Source organism: Bicyclus anynana, chromosome 15, assembly GCF_947172395.1.
Source record: "Bicyclus anynana chromosome 15, ilBicAnyn1.1, whole genome shotgun sequence".
NCBI classification, from domain to species: Eukaryota; Metazoa; Arthropoda; class Insecta; order Lepidoptera; family Nymphalidae; genus Bicyclus; species Bicyclus anynana.
In genome coordinates this window covers 11,347,913-11,363,402 of record NC_069097.1, presented here as the reverse complement: position 1 = coordinate 11,363,402, position 15,490 = coordinate 11,347,913, and the positions used below count along the sequence as shown (strand labels likewise).

The 15,490-nt window shown below is 33.3% G+C and overlaps 1 protein-coding gene across 3 annotated transcripts in view; it reads right to left on the bottom strand.

The window, feature by feature from the left end:
- Positions 1 to 15,490, bottom strand: part of LOC112054155 (rab11 family-interacting protein 4A) — a 122,962-nt gene that overhangs the window by 38,340 nt on the left and 69,132 nt on the right. The gene's annotated exons all lie outside the window — the stretch shown is intronic.

The following is a 15,490-nucleotide window of genomic DNA, read 5'->3' as shown; positions in this document are numbered from 1 at the left end:
AGCGATTTGGCTGTAATTTGTAATAGCCTTTACTTTGGATTAAAACAGTCTATTTTGCATCCCAGAAAAATCAATAGGTTCCGCGGAATTTGTGAAAAACTGAATTCCACGCAGACAAAGTCGCTGGCGTACGATAGTAAAAAATAATTTTAAGCACTATATTATGAAACAGATAAAAAACTCAACCTGCTTAAATTAGAAAATGATTTGTTCGGAACACCTTTGGGGTTTCAAGTCAGGAATTTGTTTGGTTAACCCCTCGTCGCAATGAGCAAATTCATTCAAATTTTATAAGGCAGATATTGAGAAAATACATAAGTTATCTTCTTTATAAACTATTATAACGTGTAGTAGACTTCTTAGTGTCAAAGTTCGACCGGGGAAGTAGTACCACCTACAAATTAGTGATACAATATGAACTTTAGTTTTTTTTTAATTTAAGGAACTATTCGTATCTAACTACTTAGTCACAATTTGACATTACGTATCTAAATAGCACTAGAAACATTAGCAAATACAACGAGGACGCAACTTCCTCAATATAAACTTAGATTGCAATCCTAAACTTCGATATTATTATAGAAAACAGATTCAATATTGCATAACCTCGATTTGTTTTTATAGAACATAGCACATACTACGCCTTTTCATCTAAAAAACAAATAAAAATTGTTAATAATTTCATTAATATGTTATATTGTGTCGTGGATAAATATTGGAAATTACTTCACACCATTTTACGATGTTACCGACCATATCATTTATAATCAATCTAAAGCAATATCCAAATTTAATTATATTCCTATATTCCTATATAGCCTCAATAGCTCAACCGTAAGAGCGGTGGTGGAGACTCATCACCGAGGGGTGGTGGTTCGATCCCCGCCCCGTTGGTCTATTGTCGTACCCACTCCTAATACAGTCTTTCCCGACTAGTTAGAGGGGAATGGGAATATTGGTCATATTTAAAAATATGGCAAATATTCTTTTTTTTTTTCAATATTCAAACATTTTTATTAAATATTTTAATATTAATTAAATATATTATTTAGATATTGCTTGCTTGCTTGCAGAATGTGGACATTACGATGCTTAATGTAGACATTGCGATTTTTTATATGTATCTATAGATTTAATTTGAAGAAAATAAAGAAATAAAACTAAATTGATATTAACGTATCAATGATAAAATAACACTTATTGCTGTTATGCAACTGAAAGCATTAGAATTTAGAAAGTTACACGTGATAAATAATATTTAGTACGGAATTCGAAAATCAAATCAAATCAAATCAAATCAAAAATCATTTATTTCAAGTAGGCTCAGTTTACAAGCACTTTTGACACGTCAGTTGACTATTTGTAAAGATTTTACCACCGGTTCGGAAGGCAGGTTCTGCTGAGAAGATACCGGCAAGAAACTCAACAGTTGCTCTTTTGAAAAAGTCATACAGTATTTTAATTTACAATTGATAACAATTACTGTTTACATTTCTTATAGTTTTACTTTCTGTGTAAAGGTGGAAGCTGATCCAACGGCCTCCAAGCATCTTTATCATTAAGGAACTCAAAAAAAAAACAAGCCAAGCATAAAGAATAATAAAATGATATTAGATATCATCGAATCTACCGCAAAAGGTATAAATATAATTTCCAATACTAATATATCACGTTATAATAATTTTATTTTCATTAAACGTATTACTTCAAGCGGCAAATACACATGTAAATATATTAAATTACAATGAGCTATCTGACAACATTACACGAACGATTACCTACGCATAACCATTCCTTAGGCATTCTACAAGTCTACGACAAATGACACTATTAAATATGCATTAAAAAATGTTGACAAAAACAGAAAATCGCAAATTGCAAATAAGGTTCCTAATGTATTTGTTACACGTCATATAATTTATTTATTTTTATAATCATTAAACATAAAAGCGATTACAAATGAAAAAATCTGACAGAAAATTAAATATCAATTCTAAGAAATAACTATTGGCTTTCTAGTTGATCTTCGTATTAATCAGCAGAATTTTTTGCTTCTTAATCTTAACTTCTATGTTCGCCAGAACTTCTATATTTAATTTCTTTTTTAAAGAATATTTGCTATATCTTTTCGTCTTCTAATGTGAATGTAGGTTTGTTTACCTGCAAGCACGATTATGTGCAAAAGCTACGAGTAGTTTTCCCTAAAATTCTAATTGGGAGTTGTAACTTTGTACTAACGTGACTTTTCAGTGCCTATACTGTAAATACCAATACAATTTTTAGTATATGCGAATTTTTGAATTAATGTTTACGCTTGTAATTGACCTTATTTCTAAGTAATTGGTTACAAAATTTTAACAAAATAGAACGCATCTGCAAACAATACAGCGACGTTCGCACGCGTTTCTTCACTTTCCGTTTCTCAGTTTCTTGTTGCAGTTGGCAGTTGCCACTCAATTTGCTATTAGATAACTCTACACTTGTGGGGCTTGCTGGATTACATTTATAAGAGCTTAACTCGAATGCAATGGAATTCTTTAGACATTTTATATGCGTAATAGGATTGGTCGTTATTCTAAATTATTTTATTAGCAAAGACATTAATTTGTTCGACTACACTCTATTGCATATTGTATTTGCTGGCCAGTATTATATGCACTACAATTCTCGTCCAAAATTTTCTATTTGTTTTATTTAAATTTCCGTTGTTCATTTTCTAATTTACTTTTTTGTTAAACTACCAAATACTCAAATTAGCGGGACGAGTGGTGAGCAGTAATTTTAGAATTTAGAGCAACAATCAGCGGTTTACTTACCTACGCCTACAAAAAAAATATAGGTTCTAGAGACATTTAAGTTGAGTTTCCTTGAAAACAATTTTAGTGACATTAAAACATTTTGAGAAACTGTGATTATACCGTAAATGCCGAAAATCGAGCAGATTTTTATTCACAAAACGTTTCTAGCTAAGACCGTACGAGGAGACGTAAACAACTTTGGCAAACTTCAAGATTCAAAGGACAAGGTACTACAGCTCTCTCCAGTTTCTCTCATATCTCAAGGACTCTCAGGATGCAGGGTTCCTTTAAGAAAAAGAGGGTAAGTAATAATGGCGAAATTCTTTTATACCAAACAAGTTATCCTCTCCCTTGCAGTACTTACATTTTTAAGGGCGATTTCTTTTTAAATGCAATAAAATTATGCAAATAAAACCTTAGGGATAACTAAAAATGAGCCTAAATTATTCTGTACTTTAGATTTTAGGAGCCCTTTCCAATTGAGAAGTTGCTTGTGTCTGTCAGTCTAGTTATCAAAATGTATCCTGTTTAATAGAATTTGACTGGACACCATCCCAACAATTATTATCACTCCGCAATTTCGGAGATTGGAACACCATGGCTGTTTTAAGTTCTAATTCCCTTGATATTATAAGGAAGATGATTCCATACTTATTTTTCATTATGCCTTCGCAGTTTGTGCATTTAGACAGTTCTCCTCAGGTAATAACTTTCTATCAATAATTTGCCCTCTAAGGGTGAAAATTGTCAAGTTTAGTCCATCGTTCGTCGTTGTCCGTCAGTCGGTCCTAGATCTGTAGCCACGTGGCACATCTATTCTCTCTTTACAAACATACAATTTGATAGTGTTCGAAGCGTTAGCGTTTGTAGAAAGAGAATCGACGTACCTCATGGCTACAGGCCCTGGTCAAATTAATGGAAATAAAACGAGAGCCACATGTGATTCTTGGTGATCCAAACTATGTATCATTTTATTTATAACAATCTGCCAACAATTGCAGACAAACGTTTAATTTTCGGCTATGCCCATAATTCAATAATTCTACACATCCTTGACACACTTATCCCACATCAACGCCCACTTTCAGCACATACCTAATCTATTGTATACAATAATATACATACATTATACTCCCGATTTGTATGTAGATTTGAGCGGTGACTGTGTGTCTAGACTTGACGATGTCGTAAGAAATTAAGATGCAGGTCCTTTACTTTACAATGTCTTCAATGTAATCATTCCTTGTATACTTGAAATTTTCTTAGATGTCAATTTTAAACAACAATAATGGCTGACTATGAACCAAAGACAATCAGTAGGGTTGAGAAGTTAACCGCGGGCATCGTAACGATATCAAGTAGGTATCGTTATATCTGAAATAACTAAACTAAAATATCCGTTACTATACGTCATCTTAAAAAACGAATACGTTCCATATTCGTTTCGTTTTCCAACTTTTCAGTTGTGTGCATTTTAGGAAATTAAATATCATTTTAAGAATATATACTCCAAGGAGAAGAAGTGAATCATGAAATACATGAAAATGTTGGATATAGTAATAATAATAATAATAATAATACAAATAACATAATCAAGTAGCCAAGATAATCCACCAACAGCTTGCTCTTCAATATGACCTTATCGATTTTGAGATGCCTTACTATAGGTACGACCCAGCGTCAGTTCTTGAAAATAGCAGTGCATTGCTCTACTGGGACCGAACGATTATCACTGACAGGTATATTGTAGCCAATAGACCTGATATAGTGCTAGTCGATCGGTCAGTGCGTCGTGCAATAATTGTTGATATTACAGTTCCACATGACGATAATCTGGTTAAAGCCGAAAAGGAAAAAGTATCAAAATACTTGGACCTTGCTCACGAGATTACCGCCATGTGGAATGTTGAGTCAACTATTATTGTTCCGATAGTTGTTTCAGTCAATGGTCTTATAGCGAAAAGCTTCGACCAACACCTTAAGAAGCTTTCGCTTAACTGTTGGATCAAGAGTCGGATACAAAAGGCAGTGATTCTTGAGACGGCGCGTATTGTGAGGAGGTTCCTCACTCTGGAGCCCTGACCACCGGTTGCTTGGGCACTCAAATGTCCCGCAGCGGGAGGGTGAATTTTTTTTATAAATTTTTAATAATGTTTTGTATTTTATACTTATATTGTTAAAAATTTAAAAAAAAAGAAGTAATAAATAAATGAGAGAGAAAATAATAATAATAATAATAATAATATAGCCTTTATTTCCAAGTACATAAATTACAAAAATTTTACAGTTTACATTTTTAAAAATTACAAAAGATACAAAAGTTACAAAAGTTAAAAAACATTAACATTTCATTACATTTTGTTGGATATAGTAGCGACATTATTTCCGCATACGAATATTTTTGAAATAAAGTCAGTGGCAATTTATAATGGAAATTTTTAATTTTTAAATTGTTGAAGAAAACAATTGAGAAAAACAAAAAAGCGACAAAAATATTTTTCTATTGAATTAAAGATTATTATTTCTTTCTTTTTTTACCTTGGTTATACACCACTAGTCCAAATGACTATGTAGAACATAATTGGAATTAATGTACACTTACTGTCTGTCTCTAATTATAATTCGTAACATTTTTCTAGCTCTAGAACCTACTAAATTTATTACCGCATAATGTCATATATTCAAAAATATTTGTACTAAAGTTTCGGCCCCTTGTACATCACTATCTCTCAATCTTCTTTATATAATATCCTAATAACTCTGACTATCACGATTTACGTATACCAGAAAAATAAAAATCTCACCATGTTGCGAAACAAAAGTAATAACCTTTTTTCTATTAGTATTTCAAATCTTTTATTTATTTTTCTGATCCAGCAATCATAATATTCAAGTCGTATTTGTGTATTGTTTTCTTTATTCTTAATTTAAAAATTTTGCAAGTGGTTGAAGAATCGGTTTATCGGTTTTTTAATAATTTTTGATCGTGCTATATAATTACAAACATTCGGGAGCACTCGCGCCGCGATCGGTTAAGCTGGGTTTAGGATGAGTTAACTGCGAGCAAAAAGTGCCACATTGTCGCTTCCATGCTCACAGTGAGGTCGTGTCAATGTTTGTTCCATATCATCATTACTTATTTGTTTCGTTTGCAATTGTTAGTCTTGTTATTTATTTGTTGTTTGGTTGTTATATTATTGCTGATTGCTGAGTAGTGTATGACTAACAATAATATAACTAACCGAAAATTCCGACTTTCAGATGGGTGGATTTTAGGTTGAATTTCATATGGATTGATTTATTTATTAGGTATATTAAAAATATAAAAAAAAAAATATTATGAAAAAATACAACCGACTTTAAAATGTTAACGTATCCACGAAACTAAAAAGGGAAAGATAACATTATTATATTTTCTACTTATTGATCATTTTGAAGTCGCTGCCAAGCCCGTCTGATGTTGACTTAAGTCGTTACTGAAAAAAACACATGACAGACAAAAATAATGTCTGAGAAACAAAAATCTTTACGATAGGGTACACCTTGAATTAATAGATTGAATACACTGGCTTGGCAGAAAATATAATGATATTATTTTTCCCTTTTTTAATTTCGTGGGTACGTTAATATTTTGAAGTCGGTTGTATATATTTTTTTAAATTATTATTTGTTTTTTCTCAATTAGGTCCTTCAACTATTTTAAAATCAAAAATCTCCATTTAAAATTGCCACTGACTTTATGAAAAAATATTCGTATGCGGAAATAATGTCGCTGCTATGTCCAACGTTTTCATGTATGTAGATTTACTTCTTCTCCATGGAGTATAATATATTCTTTGGTGCTGTGTTAATAAAGATACACATTTATTTTATTTATAAGCCACAAAGGACACAAATATTAAAATTAAAAAATATGTACATAATTATCGACAAGTTATAATTTCATGTATCTTTCCCGTCTCTTCAATTCATAGACAATCTAGCATTACGAAATGTCAAATTCGCAACATTTTCATTTTAAATGAAGTGATGTGTATATAAATGATTTAGTTTAAACGGACGGTTTGTGAGAAATATGTGAATGTCGTGACGACGGATCTTTGTTTATTTTTTTTGCCATGTAAGGAAAAAAATACTATATAAAGGGAGTCCCGTAGTTAATGGATAAAACGGAAGTGGAAGATACTCTACCAAATTATCTAAAAAATTTATTCATTTTGAAAAATCCATAGTGACATTGTCCAAGTTATACTTTTCTTTCAGATTTTTTAAATTTCTCCACCGGGGTTCAGTTTTTTTAATACACTCCGAATATTTTAATAATCTGATTATTGTTAAACATTACAGATTACATGACATGATACTATCTTGATCTTTATACTATTCATCATCATTCATCTTTAACCTACTCTTATTATTTTTTTCATTCATGATTCAGATTCAATTCTTAATGACATTTACGGAATTGAATGCATAATCAACATCAGATGTTAAAATTACGAAAGGATATAATCCTTCATAACGTCTATTCCTTGTTATTTAAAATAAATAATAATAGTACTTATTGTCTTTTTTTCTTGTTCAACTGCTTATCTTCCTCAACTTCTAGAAATGAATCACAAGCGATTAAAGAAAAGTCATATACGAGTACACATATAATCAACTATGTTCAAATATAATCAAATTATCCTTTTATTCTCCAACATTATCCTTATGGAAGTATTGCGTAACATCATTGAATACAACGCAGCCTTAATGACAAATTAATTCAAGCGCACAGTACCAACGCTATTTTGTTCTAATGCATTATTTATGTATGTGCCTATCTAGGTAATGTTGCGTGCAGTTTCTCCCAGGGCCCATTGTCCGTTGCATTATGAGCCAGTCGCAAACTTATGTCTGCGATCAATATGACCTTTATTCCAAAGAAATAGATACCAAGTTCTCTAGTGTATCGTTGTAGCAATAAAGTGGTCGCAAGGCAGTCTAAGGGAGCCGCCCACGTAGTCAAAATGACCCTATGCGTTTGCACTAAGCTATATTCGAAGAATTGCTGCACTGATTTGAATGTTACATTCCTGAAGTGAAATTGAAAGCGAAATTGGATTGCTGTTTGCTTGTGCCAATTAAATATTATAACTGTTAAGCAAATGCTTTCTAATAATATTTCATATCATCTTATTTGTGATGCAAAAACGTCGTTCAACATAAAATTTGAAATTATAATCAGACTGATTGCGATTAATGGAATCAAATTATCACGAAGAAATCTGAGTTTGTTAGGTTATAGTAGGTTATCTCGGGAGCAAGTGTACTCTATATTATTTACCTACCCTCGTATTCTCAAGAGAATGGAATTACGCATGTGAAACCGCAGAACGTCTGCTAGTCAATTATAAATTTGGTACGGATAGTGTTAGAAATAGGATACACAATGAGTTTAACTTGATACTAATCTCGATTCATTAGTCTCAGTTTAAAAAGCAAAAGCGGAACGCTAAGATGAATCTAAAGATAAAACTAATTACAATACAGACAAAACATCAACATGGTAACAAACATTATGTAAATATAACATAGCCCTGTAACCAATTGAAATAATCTAATGATGATGAAATTCATCATCATCAGATAAATCAAACCTGCCTCTTTATAGAAAGGAGCTTCTAGACTCATAAGGAGCAACTGCAAAACTTTATTGTACGTACCTACAGTTAAAATCTTTAACAATCATGGCCAGTGATGTTTATGAAAATAATCAACGGTTTACCTTTAGAAGGCACGGGGATGTAACATCCCAACACTAAGAATTATTACTTGAAATTTCTTAGAAGAAAGAATAGCTTAGTGTTTTATATTCCGGCTAAGGGCTCGAATCTAAAATTTCGTAATCCAAAGTCACACAATCTAACGAGAAAGTTCTGGAACAACGAGGCATTTTAATAATGCAGCTAAAAAGTATGGTTGATATTCTAACAGCAATCACCATAAAGCCGGCATAAACAAACCTAATAAAGCCAAAACTGTCCATAAAGGTGGGCATTATCCGTAATTTCTGTTCAATGACCCCAATATGAATATCAAGGAAAGGTTTTAAACAATAGACCGAGCTGGTTCATTAGGTACGTTGGTAGGACAGCAATGGCGGGCGGAAGAGACGCCAGTGCGCCTTCCGGTCAGATGCGTGCGGCCCATATGATAAACGATTGATATGTGGAATAACAATCGTACTGTTTGATTTATTAGTGGGTGCGCGTGCGCAGTTATTGAGTTTGTTGTGGGTTTTAGAACGAACTTGTATAATGCCCTCTTCTGTAAGGACGGATTGATACAGATTGTAAGGGATAGCACCAAGTGATGATGATAGTGTAAGGGGAGAGGCCTGGCTCTACAATGGGCCGTTTAAATAGGCTTGTGATCGTGTACTCTTTAGAGTAGAATATAGGTATTGTTTTGTAGATAAAAATATAGGCCTTTAGCCTTTAGCCAAATAGGCCATAACATTATATTCCTTCAAAATTTTAGTTTGATCCACTTCCTGTGTGTGCTAATTCAGTTTGCTAATAGTGGATAGCATGAGATACAAAACGTAATGTAAAATATGGTATTAATAGACAAACCGTGTTGTATACTAGCGACTTCTTCCGCGAGAAAATTATTATAGTAATTTTGATTCAGGATTATTATTCAAATAAAAAATTAACTTTTTTAGTGTTCTCCGCAACTTTCTAACTTTTTTGAACCTTCTCCTGGCAATAAAAACACAACAAAATAAGAAATAGCGAAATTGCTCCAGCCATCCAGGTTCATGATGACCGGAAAATGAGGATTCATTTTTATGCATATTATAGATTATGCGCACTTTTATCACGTGCGGTTATCACAACTTTATCAAGTTGAAGGCCGATAAAGGACTTTTGATTGTGGTTTGATAAATTGATAAGCACGTGTGAAGTAATTTTTGCCATTGTACGGCTCGATGGTCATCATTATTATTTATCATGCTATTATTATTGTCATCCGATAACAACTAATTGATTTTGTCACGTTATTTTTGCCAAACAAATGTTATTACATTGCAGAGGTAAATAATACAAAATATGAGGCTTGGTATTCTATTTTGAATCCTCGATAACTTAACTGTAAAGGGGTCGGGCACATCACAGAGAGGTGTTCCTCGCCACATCTAACACAGTCTTTTACGACTAGTTGGAGGTTAACAGGAATATTGGTCATATTTTTAAGACAAGGCAAATATTATTTTAAAAAAAAACCTACTCCAGACAGAAATGTTATTTTTTTTCGGTCACGAAGGCCATGGTGAGTTTAACCATGTATACAGGAGATATCATAGTGCACAAAAGTGTGCACAAGCACAGGTGCACACTCTGTTCTCTCCTTCTCATAGTCTAATCGGACGGCAGACCGACACGACTGCTGAAAGATCAGGCGTAGAAACGACGGCTTTACGTGCTCTCCGAGGCACGGGGGTGTACCAACATCGCCAACTACCCAAGATTTTTCTTGTAAGGAAAATTCCAATAACGTATTTTTTTGGCATAACCCGCGATTCAAACTTTTTCAACTCCCCCTGGCCATCATTGTCCGTACCTGAACCACTGTCACCGTGCCCACCCAATATTCTGGATTCTGGGATACTAGAATTCTGGGATACCGATATAGAATTCTATTATGATACTAATAATAGACTTGATGTCGGGAACCAGGCCCCACCAATGAAATAATGCTAATGCCAATGAGGCAGTGCTACCACGACGAGTATATACATTTTAAACAACAGTCAGCCCGTGCCGACTCACTGGAACTTATTCATTTATTTCGTCGTAAACTTCGTCATTCCTTTTAGTGTATCTACATACAAATCGCGAAATACTTATTTTAGGATTTGGCTGGATTCCAATATGACCTTGAATCGAATTACAGATTCGAGCCGCTATTGGAATGTGCTGTTCATGTAGGTACTTGAACAATATTTTGAAATTGGAATCTTGTACTAGTTATGAACAGTATTTTGAAAATGGAATCTTTTATTAGTTGCCAGAAGTTTAAATAGTTTCATAAAAGTATCGACTCATAGTTTATTATATTTTACATAAATTTTATTAGTCAACATTATACAGTGGTGATTTATGTACAATTTTAAGATTTTCAAGCTTTAAATTTTCCTTATTTCCATTTCACATTACAAAAAAACATTACTCTCCTTCTGACTTCTGACGCAGGCGGGTAAATAAGTTACCCATTATATACTAAAGTGCAGAACAGCACGTAGGGTAGGTACTGCTTATCCCAGTAAGAAAAAGTATCAAAATACTTGGACCTTATTCACGAGATTACAGCCATGTGGAATGTTGAGTCAAGTATTATTGTTCCGACAGTTGTTTCAGTCAATGGTCTTATAGCGAAAAGCTTCGACACTATTACCTTAGGAAGCTTTCACTTAACTATTGGATCAAGAGTCGGATACAGAATGCAGTGATTCTTGAGAAGACGCGTATTGTGAGGAAGTTCCTTACTCTGGAGCTCTGACCGCCGGTTGCTTAGGCACTGAAATGTCCCGCAGCGGGGGTGTTGGTTTTTTTTTATAAATTGTTAATAGTGTTTTGTATTATATTTTGTATTAATATTGTTAAAATTGAAAAAGGACATATAAATAAATGATAGAATAAGAAATGTTTATTTGAAATGCTACAGAATTACAATGGCGTCCTGTCCCTGTCAGAATGACAGTTCTTGATCACGTGACCCGTCGATAGTAAATGTCATTCCCATACATTTTTTTAGTTTTGGAAGCGTTTGCGATCGTAGAAAGAGAATCGACATGCCACTTGGCTACAGGGGCTGGCCCTTAAACTAGGTATTCCCACGAACCAGAGGTTTACATGCGGGTGCAACCACGGGAACAGTTAGTAATATGTAATTTTCGGGAGTCAGATTCGACGAAACGGTCTCTATAGTCCGCAACTTTAGGCTTTTTACACAACAATATCACTACTCAAAAAGGTTCTTTTAGGCGACACTTTTCGTTTCGATTCACATACATTTTATTTTTAATAATAAGCTTTACGGCTCTGGGTTCTAGCCCTTTTGAACCCGGATTCACATACAATTAATTAATTATCTTGGACTAATTATAGAAGGACCTGCCTCGCAAGACGTTACCTCTCTGTCAATCAATCAACGATCTAACGCGTGTATACTTATATCGTATCGATGTTTCATTGTTGTAATCGTTTTCGTCGACTGAAAAAACTCCCTAATCATTCCGGTTTGTGTAGTAAGTAGTTCAATGGCATGAAAAATGGTCAACAACTTCTAATTCACTAAAAGATGAAGTGACGTTCGATTTCAGTTTCACCTGATGGTAAGCGATGATGCAATCTAAGATTTTTTTTTTTTATTGTTTACAAGTTTCCCTTGACTACAATCTCACCTGATGGTAAGTGATGATGTAGTCTTAGATGGAAGTGGGCTAACTTGTAAGGAGGAGGATGAAAATCCACACCCCTTTCGGTTACGGCATCGTACCGGAACGCTAAATCGCTCGGCGGTACGTCTTTGCCGGTAGGGTGGTAACTAGCCACGGCCGAAGCCTTCCACCAGCCAGACCTGGTCCAATTAAGAAAACCTCAATCAGCCCAGTCGGGAATCCAACCCAGGACCTCCTTCTTGTAAATCCACCGCGCATACCACTGCGCCACGGAGGTCATCAAAAACATAATTATAATAAATAATAAATTTGTAATAAAAACAATATCTAAAAGAAAAATAGATACTATTCTTCTAACGAACGAACAAACAGCAAAACATCGATCCATTAATTTAATATTCTGTGTACAGATTATATTATTCTTATTAAATATTTTATTATTTATTTTTGTTAAATATTATCGATGACTGAGTTTACCTCGTACCCTTCAAAAAACGACAGACAATTTTGTTGCTGCATTTGGGTGCGATCCATTTCCATTTCTAATTCCTCTATGTTAAATATATAGAGTTTGCACAAAAACAATACAAACGACATAAAAAGAACCCAAGCAGACATGAGTCACAAACCATTATGAAAAATAAAGATATTGAGTTTTATGGGTATTAAATGTGCATTTATAAAATTAAATTATAACTTTAATTATTTTATAAATGTCGTATTTTCATATCAAAAGAAGAAAGAAGTTGTAATTAAAACGATGATTTCTTTTATTTTAATGTGAATTTAACCTTTCATTTATTGCAGAATTACCATATACTATGATATTTTTTTTGATTTTGTATTAATAAGTGAAAGAAGATTGACATTTGACAGTTCACACTTCACAGCACAGAACACATTTATTTGCTGTCTATGACTAATACTCCTACTTATATATCAGTATTCGTTAATGATTCGTTAACTAAATCCAGTCTGTCGTGCGTATTTTCTTCCCTTGTAATTTTTGTTATTTCGTTTTGTTCTCGTTTCGTTGTTATTGTTAATTATGGTTTATTTGTTGTTTGTTTACTGTTTTTACCCGACTGCAAGAAGGGTTATGTTTTTCGCGCGTATCTTGTATGTATGTATGTAATATTCTTTATTACCTCATATCTTCCAAACCGTTGAACGGATTTACGTAATTCAGATAACGTTAGATTTGTTTTAATAACCCAAGTGTTCTTAGATAGGTGAAATTAGAAAAAAAAAACCAACAAGACGACTGTGAGACGCTATAGAATCGGGGTGAAGTTTTTTTTTTTGTGAATATTGCAACATGCGAATCAAATTCAAGGGATTTTTGTGAGAATTTCAAAATAGTATATCATGGCCATGTTAAAAAAACTACAATTAGGAAAACGTTATTTATTAATTCTAATATTAATTAAGTCTATACATAATACGCGAGGCGGACGACTATAAGGTGCGAGGTTTATGAAGTGTAGTCATAAAACACCTAAAATAGACTAAAAGAAATATATTGATTATAAAAATCGGACAAGTGCGAGTCGGATTCGGCCACCGAGGGTTGCGTAGATTTTTTGAATATTTACTTAATTTCAGTTGGACTTAGGTATACATTATCGTACTTTGTAACAAACGTAACCAATAAATCCGAAATTCACCATCTATCGTAACTAAAAAGTGTGAAATAAATTAATTAATTAAACAAATATAAAAACCCGGCATAAATGATATAAAAATTGATCAAACTAAAGTCGGGACCTAATAAAAAATGTAGACGAAAATCATTCTATTCAATATAATAGGTCCCGACTGTTTTCTAATTGTTTTCTACACTTCTGGACTGAGCTTTTTTTTCTTTTCAGTTTTTTTATCATTTATGCAGTCGGGTTTTTTATCAGTTTAATTAATTAATTTTATTTAGTTTAGTACGAAAATTAGTGAACCGGAGCCTGGAACTAGCCGGAGCAGTTATTCCGCGTTGCTATTGTTTCCGTCACCAAAAAAGAAACGTACGAATCAATCACCCTTATCGTCCTCCGAGAAAACCGTTTTGATTAATGTGTTTAAATATGTCGAGGAAACCTTATGCTTGCTTCTACATAATAAAGAAACAAAACTATAAGAGTTCTTTATTGCCTACGGAACCCTTAATATAAGTGAAGCATTATCTGTTTGATAAATAACAGGATATATTATATAGGAATATAAAATTAAAAAAAATATTTGTTTACCACAGGAAGTTTTATTTCATGATAATATTCGTAAATAATGATAAAATGTTGAGCAAACCTGAGTCAGCTGTTTTTGTTTGTTTACATAGTTTAAAATACCTACTCAATCTGACTATAGTTTCATTAATCTTTTCAGTGTACAAAATTAAACCACGTCTTAGTCACTGAGGAGTGGATGACTCCGACGTATGACCGAGTGCTCTGTTTTGCCTCTGAGTAAACGTTTATTAGTAATTCGTTTTGAACAATGCCTTTATGCACTGGCTACCGCCTCATTTATTTTTTACTAGCTGACGCGTCGCGGTTTCACTCACGTGGTTCCCGTTCCCGTAGGAATACGGAGATAATAAATAGCCTATAGTCTTCCTCGATAAATGGGCTATCTAACACTGAAAGAATTTTTTAAATCGGACCAGTAGTTACTCAGATTAGCGCGTTCAATCAAACAAACAAACAAACAAACTCTTCAGCTTTATAATATTAGTATGCCTTATGCCTTTATGCAGGTTTTTTTACTTTATGAAATTTGACGGAATTTTCAAAGCTATTCTTGCATTGCGAATTGTCTAATCTCTATTTATACTAGATACTATTTTAGAGAGGTAAAGTTTGTGAGATTGTAAGGAGTAAATAATATTTGAATTGACTTACAACACTGAAAATAACACAGGTTTTGTGTTATTTTCAGTGTTATCTCACAAATAATGTAATTTTACAACGTATTTTTTGTTGACCTGACCCATATTCGAACCCTGGACCTCGTTGTCCGTAGTTGTGTTTTCAGTGAATTAGTTTGACAGTTATTTGTTGAATATAACCCAGAACATTGAGGTAACGCAGGATGATGGGAAGAAGTGTCGTTTCTCCGTTAAAAAATGTTAGTAGGGGGTTCCTCAAGGATCTATTTTAGGTCCACTTTAATTTATCTCATACTGTGCAAATATTACTGATAATATTGAGAGTTGTAAATACCTTTTATATGCCCATGATTTCCTTTTGAG